The 21,896-nt window shown below is 43.1% G+C and overlaps 1 long non-coding RNA gene across 3 annotated transcripts in view; it reads right to left on the reverse strand.

Annotated features, from left to right (window-relative positions):
• The window catches only part of LOC110255655 (uncharacterized), a 103,006-nt gene that overhangs the window by 61,440 nt on the left and 19,670 nt on the right, over positions 1-21,896 (reverse strand). For 2 of the 3 annotated variants that reach the window (XR_014818262.1, XR_014818263.1), the window contains exons 3-4: positions 296-432; positions 21-105 (exon numbers count right to left, since the gene is read on the reverse strand). This is a non-coding gene — a long non-coding RNA (uncharacterized LOC110255655). Of the gene's footprint in view, positions 1-20; positions 106-295; positions 433-16,161; positions 16,322-21,896 lie in introns of all 3 variants that reach the window. The other variant, XR_014818264.1, reaches the window with a different exon arrangement.

Genomic DNA, 21,896 nt, shown 5'->3' on the forward strand with positions numbered 1-21,896 from the left:
AGATGTCTCAGTTTCCTCACCTGCAAGAGGGTGAAGCTGGATTGAAGAGTTTCAAGATGCCTCCCTGTCTCTACCATGCTTGGATCTCATAGTGGATCAGAGGCCCTGGAATGCATAGATAAAGGTAATTAGTATACACCAGACTGCCCTGTGCCACATCCAGGTGAGAAAACCATCCACGAAGTGTTGTTTTTTTTTTTTTTTTTTAATGTGGAACATCCAGATGCATATAAGCCAAGTGGACAATGCTTTTTATCCTAGCTGCATTCCATTTGCTCTAAAATGACAAACTGACCTGATGGGCTTAAACCAAGCAAAGCTGCAGGGCAGAGCTCCCTGGCGGTGCAGCAAGTTAAGGATCCAGCATGGTCCCTGCTGAGGCTTGAGTGGTGGCCATGGCACAGGTTCTATCCATGGTCCAGGAACTTCTGCCTGCAGTTGGCATGGCCAAAAAAAAAAAAAAAGGTAAAGCTGCAGGGACAATAAGTAAACCAGGGCAGGGGGAAGATGTTGAGGATAAGAGCGAATATTACTATTTGGCTTGGAGTGGTGATTTCAAAATCAGATCAGGCCCACCGACTTCCTTAATACAGGATTCAGTCCCTACTTCTGTAGCCTTATGGTCTACCCAGTCCCCCAGGCACGTGCACCTTCCATTATTCCCCTGGGCATTTGCAGGAGTTTGTCCCTCTGCCTCAAATGTCCTTTCCCCAGCTCTCCGCTGGACTGGCTCCTTCACGGCATCCTGGTCTTGGTGAAACATCACCTCCTGTGGACACCATTCAGTACCACCTGCTGATGCCCTGTTCAGTCACTGTCCCCTTTCCCCAATTTATTTTCCTCATAGCACTTACCTGAAATTATACTCATTATTTTTAGCTTGTTTAATGATCTGTCTCTCAAACCCCCATGTGGCTTCTTTAGTAAGAAGGAATCTATCCACAGTGCCCAGAACAGCATCTGGCACAGAGAATGTGCTTAATAACTATTTGTAAAATGAATGAATAAATATGCAGGAGTTTTTTGTTGTTGTTTTTGGCTGTACTTGCAGTGTGCAGAAGTTCCTGGGCCAAGGACTGACCTGCACCGCAGTTGTGACCTGTGCCACAGCGGCAGCAAAGCTAGATCCTTAAGCCACTGTGCCACACAGGAACTTCCTATGCGGTTTTTCATATATAATTTAGGGGGGAGTGGATCAAAGGGGTTTAAACAAAAGGAACCAAAGCAACTTAAATGATGTTAAATAGTCTATCAAGATAGAGGAGAATCCTGGAAATTATTTATGCTGAGAAAAGGTGAAGACAGAATCTTAAAAGCACACGTTTCAAGCTACCACCATGGTTTGAACTTCCTAGATTCAAAACCTCAGTTCTATTAATTCATTAGACCATTATTGAGCATTTACTATGCCTCAGACACTGTTTTAGACTCTGTTGACACAGGGGTGCATAAACAGGTTCATTCTCTGCCATCAAAGAGTTTACATTCTAGTAAAGGACATAGGTCATGAACAATTTTAAAATACAGTAAACAAATAAATAATCAGATAAGTACTGTGGAGAAAAATGGCACAGAGCATATATGCCAATTCAATATAGAGTTCTCCGATGGTTGGATGGATGACTGGATGTGCGGGTGGTTGGATGGGTAGATGGATGGTTGGATGGATGGGTGGGTGGGTGGATGGATGGTTGGTTGGATGGATGGGTGGATGGATAGATCTACACCGATGAGCTTGGAAAACATCTGTAAATCGTCACCATGAAGTAAGAATCACCTTCAAACTCTGGCCAAACTTGTTGCTATCATAATGCCCACGATAGACCAGGAAGCTCATCTCTGTCCAGTATCTTTCCTTCAATCTCTCCTCTGACTCTAGTGCAGCCAAGCAAGGGGGGTGAGGGACTGATGGATGAGAAGCCACTGAGCAAACCCCCCTTCTTCATGCTTATAGAAGCCTGAAGTCTGCTCAAGCTGAGCAAAGAGGAATTTCAGCATTTCACTGAAGTTTAGGATTCTCTATTTATACAATAGATTCAACATATTGCTGACATGCAACATCATCTACTTATTATATTTTTTTATTACCTGCCTTCCTCTACCAGAATATAGGTTCTCTGAGGGCCAAGAATGGGTCTACTTTTTTTCACTAATTTAGAGCAGGTAAAGCTAGAAGAGCTCCTATTTCATATTAAAGCACTTAATAAACATTTGTCAAAATAGACAAAAAAGGCATGTCCATTAATAAGATGCAAGAAAGTTAAAAGCAAAACCACACATGGGAAAAATATATTTACAACACATATCACAAACGATTAGCATACAAAATATGTGGCAATACCTGCAAATTAATTCGACAACAAATCCAATAAAAATGCAGCAAAAATACTTCAATACTTGACAAGAGAGGCAAGACAAACATATTAATTAGATGCTTCTGTTCATTAGTAATGAGAGAAATGCAAAAATAAACCACAACGAGATTCTGTAACACACCCACCAGAGTGGCATACATTTAAATTCCTAACATCATCCAGGGTTGGCTGGAAAGGGCGGCAGTGGAGGCTTCTACACACTGCCATGGAGGTGGATTTAGTGTAACCACTCTGGAAAACATGTGATGTTGCTTGGAAAAGTTAAAAATGTGTATGCACCTGGACCTTGCCATTTCAGTTGTAGGCCATCCTTAAGCTCTGCTCCATCTGTACGTACAAGAATACTTATGGGAGCATCGGAGTCATAGCCCAAAATGAAAAAAATCCAACATTCATAAACTATACTAAATAAATCATAGATTATTTATACAATGAAAGGCAACAACAAACACAAAGAAACTGCAGGGCACATACCCACAGAGACCAACCTCAGAAACACAATGTTAAAAGTGTAAGGTAGGAGTTCCCGTGGTGGCACAGTGGTTAATGAATCTGACTAGGAACCATGAGGTTGCAGGTTCGATCCCTGGCCTTGCTCAGTAGGTTAAGGATCTGGCGTTGCCGTGAGCTGTGGTGTAGGTCGCAGACGCGGCTCAGATTCCACATTGCTGTGGCTCTGGTGTAGACCGCAGCTACAGCTCTGATTTGACCCCTAGCCTGGGAACCTCCATATGCCGAGCGAGCGGCACTAGAAAAGGCAAAAAGACAAAAAAAAAAAAAAAGTGTAAGCTAATTAGAATACATGGAGTATGACTGAACTTACATGATGACAAAATGTTGGAGTTCCCGTTGTGGCTCAGAGGTAATGAGCCCGACTAGTATTCCCTGAAGATGAGGGTTCCATCCCTGGCCTCACTCAGCAGGTTAAGGATGTGACATTGCCATGAATGGTATGTAGGTCGCAGATGAAGCTTAGATCCCTTGTTGCTGTGGCTGTGGTGTGAGCTGGCAGCGGCACCTCCAATTCGACCCCTAGCCTGGGAACTTCCGTGGGCCATAGGAGCAGCCCTGAAAAGCAAAAAAAAAAAGAAAGAAAAAAAAAAAGACACAATGTTAACTACTGTATATTGTCTGTTTACCCCACAAAAAAAGAATAAAGTACTACATAAAAAACAAAGACTTTTTATGGAGGTACGGCTAATTTACAATGTTGTGTTAGTTTCAAGTGTACAGCCAGGTAATTCAGTTACACACACACACACACACCCCACATACTCTTTTTCAGACTCTTTTCCATTATAGGTTGCTGTAAGATACTGCATAGAGTTCCTTGGGCTATAAAGAAGGTCTTTGTTGTTTATCTATTTTATATACAATAGTGTGTATCCGTTAATCCCAAACTCCTAATTTATCTCCCCCTGGCCCTGCTACCCCCTTTGGTAACCTTGAGTTTGTTTTTTATGACTGCTGGGCTGTTCAGCGATTGTTTAGAGATCACTGAAGGGGGATGTGATGGAAGGACGTGCAAAAGACATCTAAGATGTTGGCACTGCTCTTCCTCTGGGTAGAGGTTAAGAGATGTTCCTTAATTGCTTTTTAGCAAGTGTGCATGTTTTACACACATCTTCATCGGGCCCTGCTGCACCAGTGCTGTGTATACTCCCAGGTTTTGGTGCCGCATAAGAACAAGGGGTGGGGAGTTCCCATCGTGGCTCAGTGGTTCACGAATCTGAATAGGAACCATGAGGTGGCAGGTTCGATCTCTGGCCTCGCTCAGTGGGTTAAGGATCCACCGTTGCTGTGAGCTGTGGTGTAGGTCGCAGACGCGGCTCAGATCCTGTGTTGCGTGGCTGTGGTGTAGGCCGGCAGGTACAGCTCCAATTTGACCCCTAGCCTGGGAACCTCCATATGCCGCGGGTGTGGCCCTAAAAAAAAAAAAAAAAAAAAAAAAAAGAACGAGGGGTAGGAGGGCCATTGGCTGCTTTCAGTAGCAGACTTTGGATGGGGCTTAGGTCTGCTCATCTGTCTCCTCCTTCTCCCTGGCTCCGCAGCTCCCCGGGGCATGTTCTCCTGAGAGTCAGTGGAAGCAATGAGAAGCCAAGTCCAATCCCCAGGAAGACCTAAAACCTCTGCTCCCAGCACAGACATTCAGATTGAACGGGCTAGCACACGGAATGATGTTCGACCTGATTAACAAACGGGGGAAGGAAATCAAAACCACGCTAAGGTGCCACGTCACACCCACTGGGATGGCTATAATCAAAATGACAGACAGTAGGAAGTGCTGACAAGGATATGGAGGAATTGAAACCTTCATATGTTGCTGCTGGAGATATCAGATGAGGCATCTATCCCGGAAAACAGATTGGCAGCTTCTCCAATGTATAGAGAGGCACCGTGTGGTTCATTTCTATCCTTAGGTATATACTCAAAAGAAAAAAAAAACCATATTTACCGAAAAATCTGTCTATGCACATGCATAGCAGCATTATTCACAATAGCCAAATAGGGGAGACACATCAAATGTCCATGAAGTAATGAATGGATTGAGAATATGGCCTATTATTTGGCCATAAAAAGCAATGAAATGCTGGTAGATGGTACAACATGGACAAGATCTGAATACATTGCACTGAGTGAAAGGTGCCAGATCGAAAGACACATGGTGTTAGATCCCATGTGGAGGAAAGGTCCCTAAAGAAAGAAAGTAGATTAGAGGTTGCGTGAAGTTCAGGAAAATGGGGAGGGACTTCTGGTGGGTAGGGGGTTCCTTTCTGGGGTGATGAAAATGCTCTGGAATTAGATGATGGCACTGGTTGCCCAACTCTGCGCATACCCCCAAAACCACGGAGTTGTACACTTTAAAATGGTGAATTTTATGGTAGGCGAATTATGTCTCGGTAAAAATAAGATGCGATTGGCCAGAGGAAATCAATGAAATAAGAAAATACAGGGAAATGACTCACCACTAACCAGTGTGGACACCTCATGACATGGCTTTTGTATCCTAATAACCCTTCCAACTCCAAGCTATACATTTGCCATCATCTTCCTTCTCCATACTTTTGTTCATTGATAATCCGTTGGTCATAAAGTATTATAATATATTCAAATATAAAATTAAAATATAAAAAAGAGAGAAAGAAGAAAATACATATGTTCTGGAGTTCCTGCCATGGCTCAGTGGAAACAGATCTGACTAGGATCCATGAGGATGCAGGTTCGATCCCTGCCCTTGGTCAGTGGGTTAAGGGGCCTGCGTTGCCGAGAGCTGTGGTGTAGGTTGCAGACGTGGTTCAGATCTGGCCTTGCTGTGGCAGTGGTATAGGCCAGTAGCTACAGCTCCAACTGGACCCCTAGCCTGGGAACCTCCATATGATGCAGGTGCGGCCCTGAAAAGCAAAAAAGAAAAAGAAAGAAATAAAATGCATATGTTCTGCTTGTTCTGGAAGGAGGGACAGCAAGGCTGCACAGCAAAAGCATTCATGCACATTCCACAGCTGGAGGAAGCACAAAAGTGGAAAAACAATCCAACCTCCTAAAAAGAATTTCCAATATTTTTATAAATTTTAAACATGTTTTCAAAGATTAAAAAGCAGGGAGGGATTCTTATCAGAGAGTAACATGGAAAATTTAAACACACACACACACACACACACACACACACACACACACCACCTCCTATAGAAATCCTTTTAGGATTTCTTGAACCAAGATGGAAATAAACCACAAAACACCCCTAATTAAGGATGAGAAACAACTGGAACTTCTGAAGCATCTGAATTATAAACATTCTTGAAGTACAGATTCATTCCTCTCAAGTACAAACAACATAATGAATGCAGAGGGAGAAAAAAAAAAATCACCTGCTAGAGATCTTTGGAAGATTTCAAATTGCAATTAGCACATCAATGATCCACATACATCTTCTGTTTGTGAAGTACTTCGTGGAATTTTTCCGCAGCGCCTCCAAACAGGTATTCTGTCAAACAACTTAAAAATCTCCTCCCACCCTCTGGTCTTGTTTCCAGATTTGCCATGTGGTTCTGTAAGTTGTTTGCTTAGCAAAAGAAACCTCAGGACTGCTCCTGCCCCAGCCGTCCCCCGCTGGGAATCACCCACGTTCCAGGTCCATTTGGTTTTACTCAGAGCAGATCATGATACATCAATGAATGGGCAGAAAAGAGGTCTCTAAATTCAGGTCTCAGAATTAAGGCGCGTGGGTGTTCTGCTTCTGCACACCTGCCCCGTGCCCTGTTCTACACACCAGGCTTATACCAGCCCATGTCAATGCAACACGCCCGAAACCAACACGCCCTCCCATGTGGCAACTCCTCTTGAAAGCTTGGCTTTATCCAAAACGGATCTGACCGTGTTCGGCTCAGATTCGCAACGCTCTGTCTCGCCATCACCAGAATACCCCAGCTAATCAGAAGCAAAAGTTGGCAAGCCAGCAGCACGTTTCAAAGGAATCTTCTCTGCATCAAGATCCAAAGGAGAAGTTCCTGTCGTGGCGTAGGGGAAACGAATCTGACTAGGAACCTTGAGGTTTCGGATTCGATCCCTGGCCTTGCTCAGTGGGTTAAGGATCTAGCATTGCCGTGAGCTGTGGTAAAGGTCACAGATGCGGCTTGGATTCTGTGTTGCTGTGGCTGTGGTATAGGCCGGGAGCTGTAGCTCCAACTGGACCCCTAGCCTGGGAACCTCCATGTGCCACGGGTGTGGCCTTAAAAAGACAAAAGACAAATCAATCAATCAATCAATCAATGGTTAGATGTCTATGGTAATTGTCTTTTTTTTTTCTTCCATTTTTTTTTATTACTCAAATGAATTTATCACATCTGTAGTTGTATAGTGATCATAACAGCCTGATTTCACAGGATTTCCATCCCACAGCCCAAGCACATCCCCCCACCCCCCAAACTGTCTCCTCTGGAGACCAAAAGTTTTTCAATGTCTGTGAGTCAGCATCTGTTCTGCAAAGAAGTTCAGCCTGTCCTTTTTTCAGATTCCACATGTCAGTGAAAGCATTTGATGTTGGTGTCTCATTGTATGGCTGACTTCACTGAGCATGATAGTTTCTAGGTCCATCCATGTTGCTAAAAATGCTGGTATTTCGTTCTTTTTAATGGCTGAGTAATATTCCATTGTGTATATGTACCACAGCTTCTGGATCCACTCCTCTGTCGATGGACATTTAGGTTGTTTCCATGTCTTGGCTATTGAAAAGAGTGCTGCAATGAACACTGGAGTACATGTGTCTTTGCGAGTCATGGTTTTCTCTAGATAGATGCCCAGGAGTGGGATAGCTGGATCAAATGGGAGTTCTATGTTTAGTTTTCTGAGGAATCTCCATACTGCTTTCCACAGTGGTTGCACCAATGTACAATCCCACCAACAGTGTACTAGGGTTCCTTTTTCTCCACACCCTCTCCTGCACTTATTGTTTGTAGACTTTGGGATGATGGCCATTCTGGCTGGTGTAAGGTGGTACCTCAGAGTGGTTTTGATTTGCATTTCTCTAATAATGAGTGATGCTGAACATCCTTTCATGTGTTTCTCAGCCATTTGTATGTCTTCTTTGGAGAACTGTCTGTTTAGATCTTCTGCCCATTTTTTGATAGGCTTGTTTGGTTTTTTTTTTTTTGTGGTATGGAGCTGCAGAAGTTGTTTATAAATTTTGAAGATTAATCCCTTGTCAGTCGATTCACTTGCAAAGATTTTCTCCCATTCTGTGGGTTGTCTTTTTGTGTTGTTTAGGGTTTCCTTTGCTGTGCAGAAACTTTGAAGTTTGATTAGGTCCCATTTGTTTATTTTTGTTTTTGTTGTCAATACTCTGAGAGGTGGATCTGAGAAGATGTATGAGGATTTTAAATAAGCTGAATTTTGCTTGTTCATCAGGACGTTCACATTGGCAATCTGTGAACCCAGCCTGAGCATTCGCATAGACAGCAACCCAACAAGGTAAAGAGGGGACAGATGAGTCCAAATTGAGACAAATGAGTCCAAAGTGACATGCTGAGCCTGAAACTGAGGTTGATGAGAACATCCCTCAACCTAAATTTGCCCCATGTAACCAATACCAGCTAGAAAATTTCTCCATGGGGGGAAAAATAGTTTTATTTTAAAATATTCAATTCCAAAATATATGGGAAAATGCCTATACCAACACATGTAAAAAATAAAAGCCAAATAAACTTTTAAAAGTGTAAGAGAAAATAGAGAAGGAATATGTGTTCAGTCTTAGAGTAGAAAGTACTTTTTGAAGCAATATAGGACACACCAAACTTGTAAAGGAAATGCAGAGACTGCCAAAATTTTGTTGCACAGAATACACGGATATTTTTAAAAGTAAAATAAAATTGGCATGTGCATACTATTGTATACGGAATGGATGGTCATTGGGGACCTGCTATATAGCGCAGGGAACTCTACCCAATATTCTTTGATCATCTATATGGGAAAAGAATCTGAAAGAGAATAGATGTGTGTACATGTATAAATGAATCGCTTTGCTGTACAGCAGAAATTATTACAACCTTGTAAATCCACTATACTTCAATAAAACTTTAAAAAATAAAAAAATAAAATAAAATGAACTGAAATAGACAAATGGCAATAGTCACAGAATGGAATATTATAGACCCATCACAAAGAATGAGGTAGCCATTAAAAGGAAGGTTAGGCTATCTCAGTACTCAAAAATGAACAGTACTCCAAAATATATTAGCATTTTTTAAAGTTTCAGAAAAAATATGTACAGTATAATTCTAAGAAAAAATGGACAGAGGTATGCATGTATGAATGGGTCTATGTATAATAAGAATACTATGTTGAAAATAGTAAAGATGAATTTTATTTCCTCTATAAATCATATTCCCCTCTAGCCCTATCAGCCTATGGCCCCAGGGAAAGGAGCTCAGATGCTACCTCCATATGGAGGAATATAAAACCTGATCACCCAGAAAGAAGAAAAAGAACAAGCTCTTCATCTTCCAGAGGCAGAGCAGAGAGGTCAGAGCTCAGAGGATGCGTAGGAAACCCAGATAAACACGACTACAGCTGAGAACACTGGGGCTAATGGTAAAGATGTAGACATGGCATTGGCAGAGAAGCATACCTGCAGGTAGACGTAGTCAACACAGCATGGAGTGTGGAAGACCCAGAAGCTCCCACCTACTGGGGAGGCAAGGGCAGGCTGAGAGCCTGAGGGAGGGGCAGGGACATGGGGTCAGCGTGTGGAGCCACAAACAGCTGGTCCCTCCGAACGAGGGGACCCGGGGAGGGGGCAGGGTTGGCAGTGGTGGATGATGACACTACCAAAGACCAGGGGAGACCAAGACATCACCCCTGATGGCTTAGGGAAGCTGGGGGCTACTCCCCAGGGAGTAGCAAAAGGATGTCTCAGCTGGAGACCAGGTGACAGCATGTGGATCTCGCCAGCTTGAGTCTCCCCATCCCCCACCCACACACTCCTTCCCTTGTGCAAGGTCACCAGCTTCCCTCCACACAGATGCCCTCTTGAGAAGAAGCCAGGGGAGGAGAGAAACTCGAAAGATGGAGTTAACCCCAAACAGGCTTAACTAGAAGAAACTGAGCCATCACAGACGGTCTGACAGGCATCCCAACGCCATCGTCTGTTGCTCCCATAAGCTTGCATGTTTGTGTACAGAAGCATACAGAAGCCATAACCTTGGGGTACGGATGGGAGGTGTAAAATGCCACATTTTCAAAGGACCACAAAAGGAATTTGAAACTTAGTTGGAAGACAGTGAACACCTGTTATTGACAGGTTGGGTATGAAGGTGGGAGGGAAGCGACAGGTCAGATTCAATCCCCCCCGCCCTGCGCTATCTGCCCTGCCTACTGGGTGGAAGATGGTACCTTTTACCAAGACCTTTAACCCAAGAAGGTGAGCACTTGGGGTGGGCTTAGAGAAGAAAGAGTGAATCTCATCCTGAATCTGCAGCATTTGAATGGCCTCAAGGACATCTTCGCAAAGATGTCCAGGAGGCCATTGGAAGTGCTGATTCCGAAAAAAAAAAAGTTCTGGAAGTCTTCAAAGGACTCAGCAAAGTTGGTACCGAAGGGAATGGCTGAGATGATCCAAGGAAAAGAAGAGGGACTTCCTGTGTTCTTACAGCCAAGTCTGTGTGATCAATCCCCATCCTGACTGGGAACTTCGAAGGGCCAAGACCATGTCTTAGAGACGTCCAACTGCCCTTGAACTGCGCTGAGCAGAGGACAAGGCTCAGTAGATACCCCAAGAGTGACCTGCTAAGTCCTTCCTTTCTTGGTGGCTGGAAAACAGCACGTACCCATGGTCCCTCTTTCCAGAGGAAAAAAAGGATCTCGGTTTGGCAGAGATGTTGCTGCCTTTGTGAGCCTTCCCCTAAGAGGATGAGGGGCCTGGGACCTGGAAAACAATTGTCTGGAGGCCTTGGATGCTGGGTGGCTATGCACCAAGGTGGGCCCTGGATGTCAGGGTCCTGAGTTCTGTTCTGACCCCTCTGGAATGAGTCACTCACTGCTCTTTCTGCTTCAGCCTCCTCCCCGCTCCCACTGCAAACAAAGAGAAGCAGGATGCTTCCTGCTTTGTCTCAGTCGATATACCACCGTGAGTGCTTTAACGGTATGATTTATAAACATCCTACAGATCCAACAGAACCCAACCCAATGGCGTGGGAGGCTACTAGGCTCGGTGTCTGTCTTGGATCACTGCTGATTGGGCTCTTCAGAAAGCAACAGACAGGAGACACCACAGTGTAGCCTCAGGAAAAAATAATTATAAGTGGGAGTCAAGCTGAAACAGTCACACACACTCCTTTAAATTAGTTATTCCTACCAATTTGCCTTTCTTCCAAACTTTTTTTTTTTTTTTTTTTTTTTTTTGTCTTTTAGCCATTTCTTGGGCCACTCCCACAGCATATGGAGGTTCCCAGGCTAGGGGTCAAATCAGAGCTGTAGCCGCCGGCCTACACCACAGCCACTGCAACTCGGGATCCGAGCCGCATCTGCAACCTACACCACAGCTCATGGCAACACCGGATCCTTAACCCACCGAGCGAGGCCAGGGATCGAACCCACAACCTCATGGTTCCTAATCGGATTCGTTAACCACTGATCCACGACGGGAACTCCCTTCCAAACTTCTTACTCCCCAAAGTGCTGTTACCCCTGGATGAAAGATGCTTAGGTTTCTCATACAGGCAAACTCCAGCTCACTCTTGAAAGCCCAGCTCAAAGTTTCTCCCTCTGGGAAGCCTCCTCCCCGGGGAAGAGGTGGTGAGCTGTCACAGTGTTTGAATGTGTTTTTTTGACATCATATTATCACCTATTCATACTGACGTCCCCCACCTGCCCTTTGAACTCTTCAAGACTGAGACCATATTATTCATTTGTTTAAAGCCAGAACCTGAACCTAAAAATCAACACGCATTTTTCCCAAAGTTCACAAGTGTTGGAATTCTACCACCGGTCCTTTGCACCTGTGCTGCAGTCTGATGCCTTGGACTCTTCTCCCACGGAGAGAAAGCGTGACCCCAGGCATGAGCCTTACCTCTCACGGGCTGCAACCTCTCTCTCCTTTCGTGGGAGGAATTAAGAGATACGACACTAAAAGGCCATAGTGTACATTTTTGGCAGGTCCAAGCCCAACACTGCATTTCCAGAGAAGCAGCTCTGATGTGTTTTCACGCATTGACGCTTCTGAGTATTTGAAGACAATAGAAGGATGTTTCTGGCTTTATCTGATAATAAAGTTGTCATAATGCATTCTGACATTTTTTACATGTAGTCAAAGCTGATGAAATGGAGATTTTAGATTTTGGCACTGAAAAAGGGCCTTGAATTTCAGCCAGAGGACTCCCAAGAGAAATAAGAGTGCTTTATATTGAAAACCAGGTAGGAAAATGTATTGGACATTCAAGAATGATTTCAAGGTCCAAATTCATCGACCCCACTGTCAGAGAGCTAAAACATCTTCCTAGTGGCCCGACGGGTTGCAGTTCATTATGATGTCACCTTAGAGTGACCTTTTCCACCACGGACTACATCAGAACCCATGGAACCGGGAAGAACTTATTACAAACAACAAAGTGCCAACATTTGTGAAGGTTTTTACATCTTACATTACTACTTGGATTCAAGATATTTCCTATCGATATGTTACCATTCTTATTCCCGGGCACTTTTCTCAGTTACAGATAAAAAGTTACAGTTTCAGGGATTCCTAGGGAATAAATGCACACCCTCATCAATTTTGTCTGTATCACTTTCCATAGTTAATAAGCTCTCAAGGGAGTTCCTGTCGTGGCGCAGTGGTTAATAAATCCAACTAGGAACCATGAGGTTGTGGGTTCGATCCCTGGCATTGCTCAGTGGTTAAGGATCTGGTATTGCCATGAGCTGTGGTGTAGGTCGCAGACGTGGCTCGGATCTCGCGTTGCTGTGGCTGTCGTGTAGGCCAGTGGCTACAGCTCCGATTCGACCCCTAGCCTGGGAACCTCCATATGCTGCAGGATCGTCCCTAGAAAAGGCAAAAAAAATAAAATAAAATAATAAGCTCTCAAGAATTCTGAATTATTTCAGGGCTTCATTTCGCCACAAACTGGGGGTAAGGAGGAGATTTTTCAAAATGTACATGTGCTCATGGTATACCTATGAAAATTAATTCATGGGTGTTAGGTCAGAAAAAAAATAAGGATTTCAGTAATTTCTCCAAATTAATGAGAATAAGGGCATGAAGAACTCAAGTCTACACCTCCTCTAACCAACAGTCTAATCCCGATTCCAAGTTTTTACTGTTTGGGGATGAGAAGGAGAATCACCTTGACAGAGGGTATCGAAACACAGTTCAAGTGAAGGTAAGACCTGCCAGCTCTAAAAGTGCCCCCTTTTCTCCCCAAAGACAAGGAATTTGTAGTCATGCTTCAGGAATTATGAAAGCGTGAGTAGAAGCTTTGGCATTATTTACAGGGAGATGTACAGGAGTTCCTGCTGGGGGGCTATGGGTTAAGAATCTGACTGCAGTGGCTCCAATTGCTGTGGAGGTGCAGGTTTGATCCCCAGCCTGGTGCAGTGGGTTAAGGATCTGGCATTGCTGCAGGTGCAGCATAGAGTGCAGATGCGTCTTGGATTCAGTCCCTGGCTGGAGAACCTCCATATGCCGTAGGTGCAGTCATTAGAAGAAGAAGAAGAGGAAAAAGAAGGAGAAGGAGGAGGAGAAGAAGGAGGGGGGAGGAGGAAAGGGAGGAGGGAGGAGGAGGAGATGAGGAAGAAGAAAACATTTTACAGAAATCACATTATCACAAGAAACCTCAATGTTAATTACATTTATACGTGAGAGAGAAGGAAAATTTGTTGTTTCAAATATAATTCAAGTGTCATAAATATTTTTAATAACTGAAAAAGTGGCCTCAAAATTTTATGATATATTTGTGGAGAGTCTATTGTCAGGGTTGGCCATAAATATACCAAAGAGACTACAATTAAAAAGACTTAATGAGAAATTGCATATAAGCACTTAACCTATACATATTAACCTGATGTGAAAAATGTATGATCATGAAAGTAAGCTTACTATTAACATTTTGCAAAGTATTTTAGTTGGTGGTTTTATATGTCATAGTTCCCTAATGTTCTGTAACATCTTTTCTTCTCATGATCATTTAACACAAAAAGTGGTGCATCCATTCTCTGACATCAACCTTACAAATGTTTTCTTAGGTCAGTCTCCCAAAATAAAAGCAAAAATAAACCAATGGGACCTAATCAAACAAACAAGCTTTTACACAGCAAAGGAAACCATTAAAATAAACCCCAAAAAGACAACCTACAGAATGGGAGAAAATAGTTTCAAATGATGCAATGGACAAGGGCTTAATCTCTGGGATATACAAGCAACTTACACAACTCAACAGCAAAAAAGCCAATCACCCAATGGAAAAATGGGCAAAAGACCTGAATAGACTGTTCTCCAAGGAAGATATATAGATGGCCAGCAAACACATGAAAAAATGCTCAACATCGCTGATTATAACAGATATGCAAATCAAAACTACCATGAGATACCACCTCACACCAATCAGAATGGCCATCATTAATAAGTCCACAAATAACAAGTGCTGGAGGGGCTGTGGAGAAAAGGGAGCCCTCTTGCACTGCCGGTGGGAATGTAAACTGGTACAGCCACTATGGAGAACAGTTTGGAGATACCTTAGAAATCTATACATAGAACTTCCACATGACCCCACAATCCCACTCTTGGGCATATACCAGGACAAGAGTTTCCTTGAAAAAGATACATGTACCCATATGCTCATTGCAGCAATATTCACAATAGTCCAGAGATGGAAACAACCTGAATGTCCAATGACAGATGAATGGATTAAGAAGATGTGGTGTGTGTGTGTGTGTGTGTGTGTGTGTGTGTGTGTGTGTGTGTGTGTGTATGGAATACTACTCAGCCATGAATAAGAATGAAATAATGCCATTTGCAGCAACATGGATGGAACTAGAGACTCTCATGCTAAGTGAAGTAAGTCAGAAAGAGAAAGACAAATACCATATGATATCACTTATATCTGGAGTCTAATATACAGCACAAATAAACCTTTCAACAGAAACTCATAGACTTGGAGAACAGAGATGTGGCTGCCAAGGCGGGGGGCAAGTGGGATGGACTGGGAATCTAGGGTTAATAGATACAAATTATTGCCTTTGGAATGGATAAGCAATGAGATCCTGCCGTGTAGCACTGGGAATTATATCTAGTCACTTATAATGAGAATGATGGAGGCTAATGTGAGAAAAAGAATGTGTGTATGTGTGTGTGTGTGTGTGTGTGTGTGTGTGTGACTGGGTTACTTTGCTGTACAGTAGAAAATTGACAGAACACTCACTAAACCAACTATAATGGAAAAAATAAAAATCATTATATTAAAAAAAAGCAGTGCATCCCCACAGCCCCGTCCATTCCAGTGTGCAGCATGACCATGGCTTTTCTGTGTGAGCCGTGTAACAATAATGGCTGAGAAGCACCTGGTTTACACTGACACCAAGTGAATGTAAGATGTGCAGAAAACAGACAATCAAGGAGCACTTGATAGAATGTGGTGTCTCCATCAGAATGTTCCAGAAAAAGACATGCGGACACACACTCCTCTCGGAGCTACTGGGAAATGAAAGAGAATTCCTGAGAGTTATAGAACCGTGATTCTTCCATTCTTTCTCCTCCTAATTCCTCAATAGTGCCTTCTCACCAAATTCTCTATACTATACTATACTGCCTCTATACTGCCAGGAAACCAAGTTAAGGTCGTATCTGCTCATCTGACATGTCAACAAACAAGAATGAGACAGAAACTGCACTACAGACACGAGGGTGACGATGTCCCAGAGGGGAGTGGGAACCGTCCAAAATGGGAAAGGTGCAGAGAAAGAGGCTGGACCACGCTGGAAGCAGCCTTACCGGAAGGAAGAGGACAAGCCAGGCCAGAGCACACAAAGAAGCCTCGGATCTTGCTCTAAGTAATCGTCTGTGACTCCAAGATCAAATACATAAATAACAGGCGATAACCGCTCCATTTGGGGCCATTTAAGCCAATCGCCTGGGGGCGCTGCCCGGTAGATGCACATACGCAGCTAGAACCTGATCGCAGGTGCCTGAGAGCCAGGCTGTGCGGAGCAGTTGCCTGAAATCCCCACTATTTCTCCACCGACGCCTCTTTGAAAACGCCTGTGAACTGCTATTAGTCTGTGAGCTATTCTGGGCTGGCAGAGTTACCTAGTGAGGCTGTGCGGTCAGGCAGCGTGAATTTGGGTAACCTCGGCTGCGCATGCGCCTTGAAGCTGAGGATGCTGTCACAGGTCCAAATCGACAGCAGTGTGGTCACTCTGTCCCAGCCACAGTGGTGACAGGCGGAGGGCTCCTCTTCCACCAGTTCCTCAAAAATAAGAGAGGGTTCGTTTATTGTCGTTGGCTGTACAGCTCCGAAAGCTGATGTGATGTGCTATAATGAACTACAACCTCAGGCTACAAGCTGATGCCTTGAGGGGCTGGGGGAACAGTGTCTCCACTGAGTCCCCGGGATTTCATGCATCCTGCAGTGCGTTAGGAAGTTGAGAAATGTTTGGTAACTTAGAGCAAGTTGCTAACTTCAAACAAGCTATGCTGGATCCTCTATTCAGAACTCCCAGGAACTTTCAGCATTTGGAGGGTGAAATACGACTCAATTATGATTGGATCCCAGCTGATTTATAAGGTTCTACCAAATATATGCATCTAGGGCACCTCCATTCAAGCTGATTTTTCCTATTTTCAGAAAAAAAGATGGTGATGGGTAATAACTAGACTTATGGTAGTGATCATTTGACATCTATACAATTATTGAATTATGTTTTACACCTGAAACTTACATGTTATATACCAATTGTACATCAATATTCTTTAAAAAAAAAAAAAAAGGAAAAAAAAGAAAAAAGCACCTCTGCTCTCTATGTAAAGACACTGATATCCTAGATATTTTTTAATAAAGTATAGTTGATTTACATTGTGCCAGTTTCTGCTGCACAGCAAAGTGACTCAATCATATACATGTAGGTGAAGGAAAGGAAGCAAGAAATAGAGAAATCAAAGATGAAATTTAGGAGTTCCCATGGTGGCTCCGCAGTTAGCGAACCCCACTAGCATCCATGAGGATGCAGGTTCGATCCCTGGCCTCGCTCAGTGGGTTAAGGATCCGGCATTGCCCTGAATTGTGGTGTAGGTCGCAGACGCAGCTCTATCCAGCATTCCTGTGACTGTGACATAGAACGGCAACTACAGTTCCTATTGGATCCCTAGCCTGGGAATCTCCATATGCCGTGCAGATGTAGCAACTAAAGATTAAAAAAAAAAAAAAAAGATGAAATCTATCAGTCTTATTAACAACAACAACAAAAAAAAAACCTCTTAAGGAATCAAATAAACTTCAAACAACCATCCCTACCTCCCAACAATAACAAAAACCTCAGTGTGTTCAAATTCTTTGCCAGTCGTCTTGCTGTGACCCATGCAACAAAGGTGCAATTGGTTAAACAATTACTAGAATTTGCCTGATGAAGGGAAATACTCCAAACCACTAAGCAAAGTCTAACCAAACCCCTCATTTCAGATGAGAAGTAAAAAAATTAATACTTTCAAATCTCTAGACAAGTAACATTGCCTTTGCCAATTTTCTAAATAATTGATGGGGGGGGTTCCACTTTTTAATTTTCCACCCTGATATAGGGTACTGTCTCTTAGGCTATTTGTTTCATATGACATGTAACTGAAATTAAAGAAAGCAATACAAAGCAAGCTCCATTCCTATAAACTAATAAATGAGCCCTGTGCTACACAGTAAGTCTTTGTTGTTTATCTCTTTTACATGTAGTAGTGTGTATCTGTTCATTTCAAACTCCTAATTTATCCCTCTCCACCCTTTCCCCTTTGGTAACCACAAGTTTGTTTCTATGTCCATGGGTCTATTTTTGTCTTGTATATAAGTTCATTTGTATCATTTTTTTTTAGATTCCACATGTAAGTGATATTATATGATATTTGTCTTTGCCTGGCTTACTTCACTTAGTATGAGAATCTCTAGTTCCATCCATGTTGCTGCAAATGGCATTATTTCATTATTTCATTCTTATTCATGGCTGAGTAGTATTCCATTGTGTGTATGGACCACATCTTCTTTATCCATTCCTCTGTCAATGGGCTGTTGTGAATAGTGCTGCTATGAAAATTGGAGGTACAGGTATCATTTCATACTACAATTTTCTCTGAATACATGCCCAGGAGTTTTGTCGGATCATACAGTAGCTCTGTTTTTAGCTTTTTAAGGAACCTCTGTTCTGTTCCCCATAGTGGCTGCACCAATGCACATTCTCACCAACAGTGTAGGAGGTGAATTCAGTCACTTTTACTGCAGTACGTAGCTCCTCTCCAGCTCTCCCTTTTTTCTATGTATTGCCCTCAAATCAGATCCAACACAACTCACTTCATGTATACGTTCCTCTAAAAGAGTTTGCACAAGAGTCACTTGAAGTTGGGAAAATTGAAACAATAGCGAAGAAAGAGAAAAATTCTGCCTCCTTCACACCTTATTATCATGCAGTGTTAGACACCTGAGGTTAGATTTTTGAATCGTTCTGTGTTGCTGATGCCTGTAAACAAAAATTTTGTGCCCATATTTTCAGTTCACAAAGAACATTTGCATATGTCCTCTAACGGGGGTCACTTTTGATGCCGAAAAAGAGAAATGTTGCTTACAAGTTGAAATTTTATAATAAGACATTTCATAAATACCTTTAGATTTTCTTCTACTCTAGTAAGTCACCAGATTTAGCAAATAAAAAACCAAGATATCCACTTAAATTTGAATTTCAGACAAATAATCAAAACTTAATATGTTCATGGACTATTTGGGACACACCGTACAAAAAATTATCTGCAGTTTACCTGAAATTCAGACATAACCAGGCATTCTGGATTTTACCTGGCAACCCTCTTGGTAAAGAGAAACTTAAAAACTCTCTTCTAGGAAGTTCCCGTTGTGGCTCAGCAGGTTAAGAATCCAACTAATATCCATGAGGATGCGGGTTCGATCCCTGGCCTTGCTCAGTGGATTAAGGATCCAGCGTTGCCATGAGCTGTGGTATAGGTCACAGATGTAGCTTGGATCTGGTGTTGCTGTCGCTGTGGCATAGGCCAGCCGCTGTAGCTCTGATTCCACCCCTACCCTGGGTACTTCCAAATGCCATGAGTGCCGCACTAAAAAAATAAATAAACAGTTCTCTTCTAGCAGGCGTTCTGACAAGTCATTGTCTGAGTAGAGAACAGTAGGAGGCCTCCCTTTTAAAGCAAGTCTGGGGAGTTCCCTGGTGGCTCAGTGGGTTAGGGATGTGGTGTTGTCACTGCTGTGGCTCGGGTCACTGTGGTGGCACAGGAACTTCCATGTGCCATGGACACGGCCAAAATAATAATAATAAAATGAATAATTGATTAAATGAATGAAGTCTGGGAAAGTAATTTAGTGAAGCAAAGACTCCTTCTGTATAAAAATCAGGGCCCCAAATGTCATTTTTGCACATTTGCATTTACGTTTCTCAAAGGATCCCTCGCCTTGAAAGCATAATTTTAATATAGGAAGAAAGATCTCAGGTATAGAGTATAACCCTAAAAAATATTTAGGTCACTATATTGTACACCTGCAACTTATGTAACACTGTATATCAACTACATTTCCATTTCATTCATTTCTTTTTCTTTTCCGGCTGCGCCCACAGCATATGGAAGTCCCTGAGCCAGGGACTGAAGCTGACTAACCTCACAGCTGTCGCCATGCTGGATCCTTAACCCACGGCACTGGGCTGGGGATCGAACCAGTGCCTCCCCAGAGACAAGCCACATCATTAACCCACTGCGCCATAGCGGGAACTCCAATTTTTAAAACTTTTTTAAAAAACTTCGACTCAGTGGTACCCTATTGCATAAAAACCTCTATCACCTGACCAGGCCCCTCACATTGCTCTCTTGTTACTATGGACCTTGCACTCTTTCTAAAATAGTAGATAACCCTGCTATTGTATTGTAATAATTTGTTGATCACTCTTGGGTTTGTTTTTTTGTTTTGTTTTGTTTTTTTTGTCTTTTTGCCTTTTCTAGGGCCACTCCCAAGGCATATGGAGGTTCCCAGGCTAGGGGTCTAATCAGAGCTGTAGCCACCAGCCTACACCACAGCCACAGCAATGCAGGATCTGAGCCACGTCTGCAACCGACACCACAGCTCATGGCAACGCCAGATCCTTAACCCACTGAACAAGGCCAGGGATCAAACCCACAACCTCATGATTCCTAGTCGGATTCGTTAACCACTGAGCCACGACGGGAACTCCTGTTGATCACTCTTATTTCTGCCTAGAATATAAGGAGTCTCTTAACTGACATAGTGTTAAATTTCTAGGGCTACTGTCTATAGTATCTGACATGTAGTATGCACTCAAATATATTTTGAATAAATGAGTGAATATTCTGTGTCCAAAAAAAAAAAAAATGAAATGAACTAGGAAGAAAGACTTTTCCTGTCTAAGTCTGCTTCAGACCCAAACAACACAGAAATGCATATTCATAAAAGGATTTCGGCAGCAAAGAAAATGACGAACTTCGGGTTTCGTGAAGACAAAGACATTAAAACAAATGAGGAAGAAAAACTGCCTTTGCCAGACATCGTTTTAATCAACCAGAATACGACGGACTCCATGGTATGCTGCTCTTTAAATATGAGGTAGTAATGTTTTACTCTGTTCTTGGCAGAAAGTATAATGTGTATATGAGATAAGCTTAAAGATCGCAGAAGCCAGGTGATTCTGAAATTACAACAGCCTATTTCAGGGCAGATGAATGAGACAGAGTAGGTCGTATGATGAAATCCAGAGCAATGCGGAGGTTGAAATACTCAGTGAAGAGTTAAGGGACCACAGGCAGAAACCAGATTATTCATCCTGCAAATATTCCCAACATCTGTCTCCATCAATTCCTTCCTTCCCTCTCTTGTCAGAAACACAGCTTTCTGGGAGTTCCCATTGTGGCTCAGTGGTAACAGGCCCGACTAGTATCCATGAGAACCCAGGTTCAATCCCTGGCCTCGCTCAGGAGGTTAAAGATCCAGCATTGCCGTGAGCTGGAGGTCTCAGATGCAGGCTGGGATCCTGCATTGCTGTGGCTGTGGATCCAGCAGTTGCAGCTCCGACAGGACCCCTAGCCCAGGGAAACTCCAATGCTGCAGGTGCCGCCCTTAAAAAAAAAAGAGAAAAGGACAGGAAAAAGAAAAAGAAACACAGTTTTCTGTGTGACGTTGTACTGACTATGCCCCATTGGCGACGGCAGTGTTTATCAGGGTCTTGCATCCAGATTAAAAGTTCCTTTCGCTGGAATTTTTATCCTAGAATTCTATACGCAGAGCTGACATGGAAAAGGAAGAACTGAGGTCACATTCACCTCGGACCTACACAGTGTTTAGAAAAGATAAGGGCAGTGGGGTTCGCCAGCGCATCCTTGGGAAAGCGCAGCCACCTCCAGGGTATAAACAGGGCCGTGCCCCTCCCCACAGGACTTAGGGAGTTCATGTCCTCATCAATCACACAGGCAAGAGGAGCGATTGCTTTGTTTTGAAGCTGGAGGTCATCAGTATGCTTTTACCCAACTATCACAGTTGTGATTTTATTTTCCTAGAACTTGGTTGTTGAGAGAGGGTATTCCATAACTGTTGGCATCTGTTTAGGACATGAAGCTCAGGTCGGACCAACACAAACAACCAGAGGGCAGGTCATTTACACGAGATAAAAGCAGAGCAGGGGAAAAACTCACAATATTTAGAGTTGAGATATCTTCTCTGTGCAACAGTAGAGACAGAAGGCGCTCCTGGTCTACCAGAGGCGCTCTTGGGGAATCCAAAATCGGTGGCTCCTTCTGAGTGACTGAATTCTTTCAACAAC

This window comes from Sus scrofa, chromosome 10 (assembly GCF_054392235.1).
Source record: "Sus scrofa isolate SSC_HxYL_T2T_F1_AM1 chromosome 10, Sscrofa_HxYL_maternal_Yorkshire_Landrace_v2.0, whole genome shotgun sequence".
NCBI lineage: Eukaryota > Metazoa > Chordata > Mammalia > Artiodactyla > Suidae > Sus > Sus scrofa.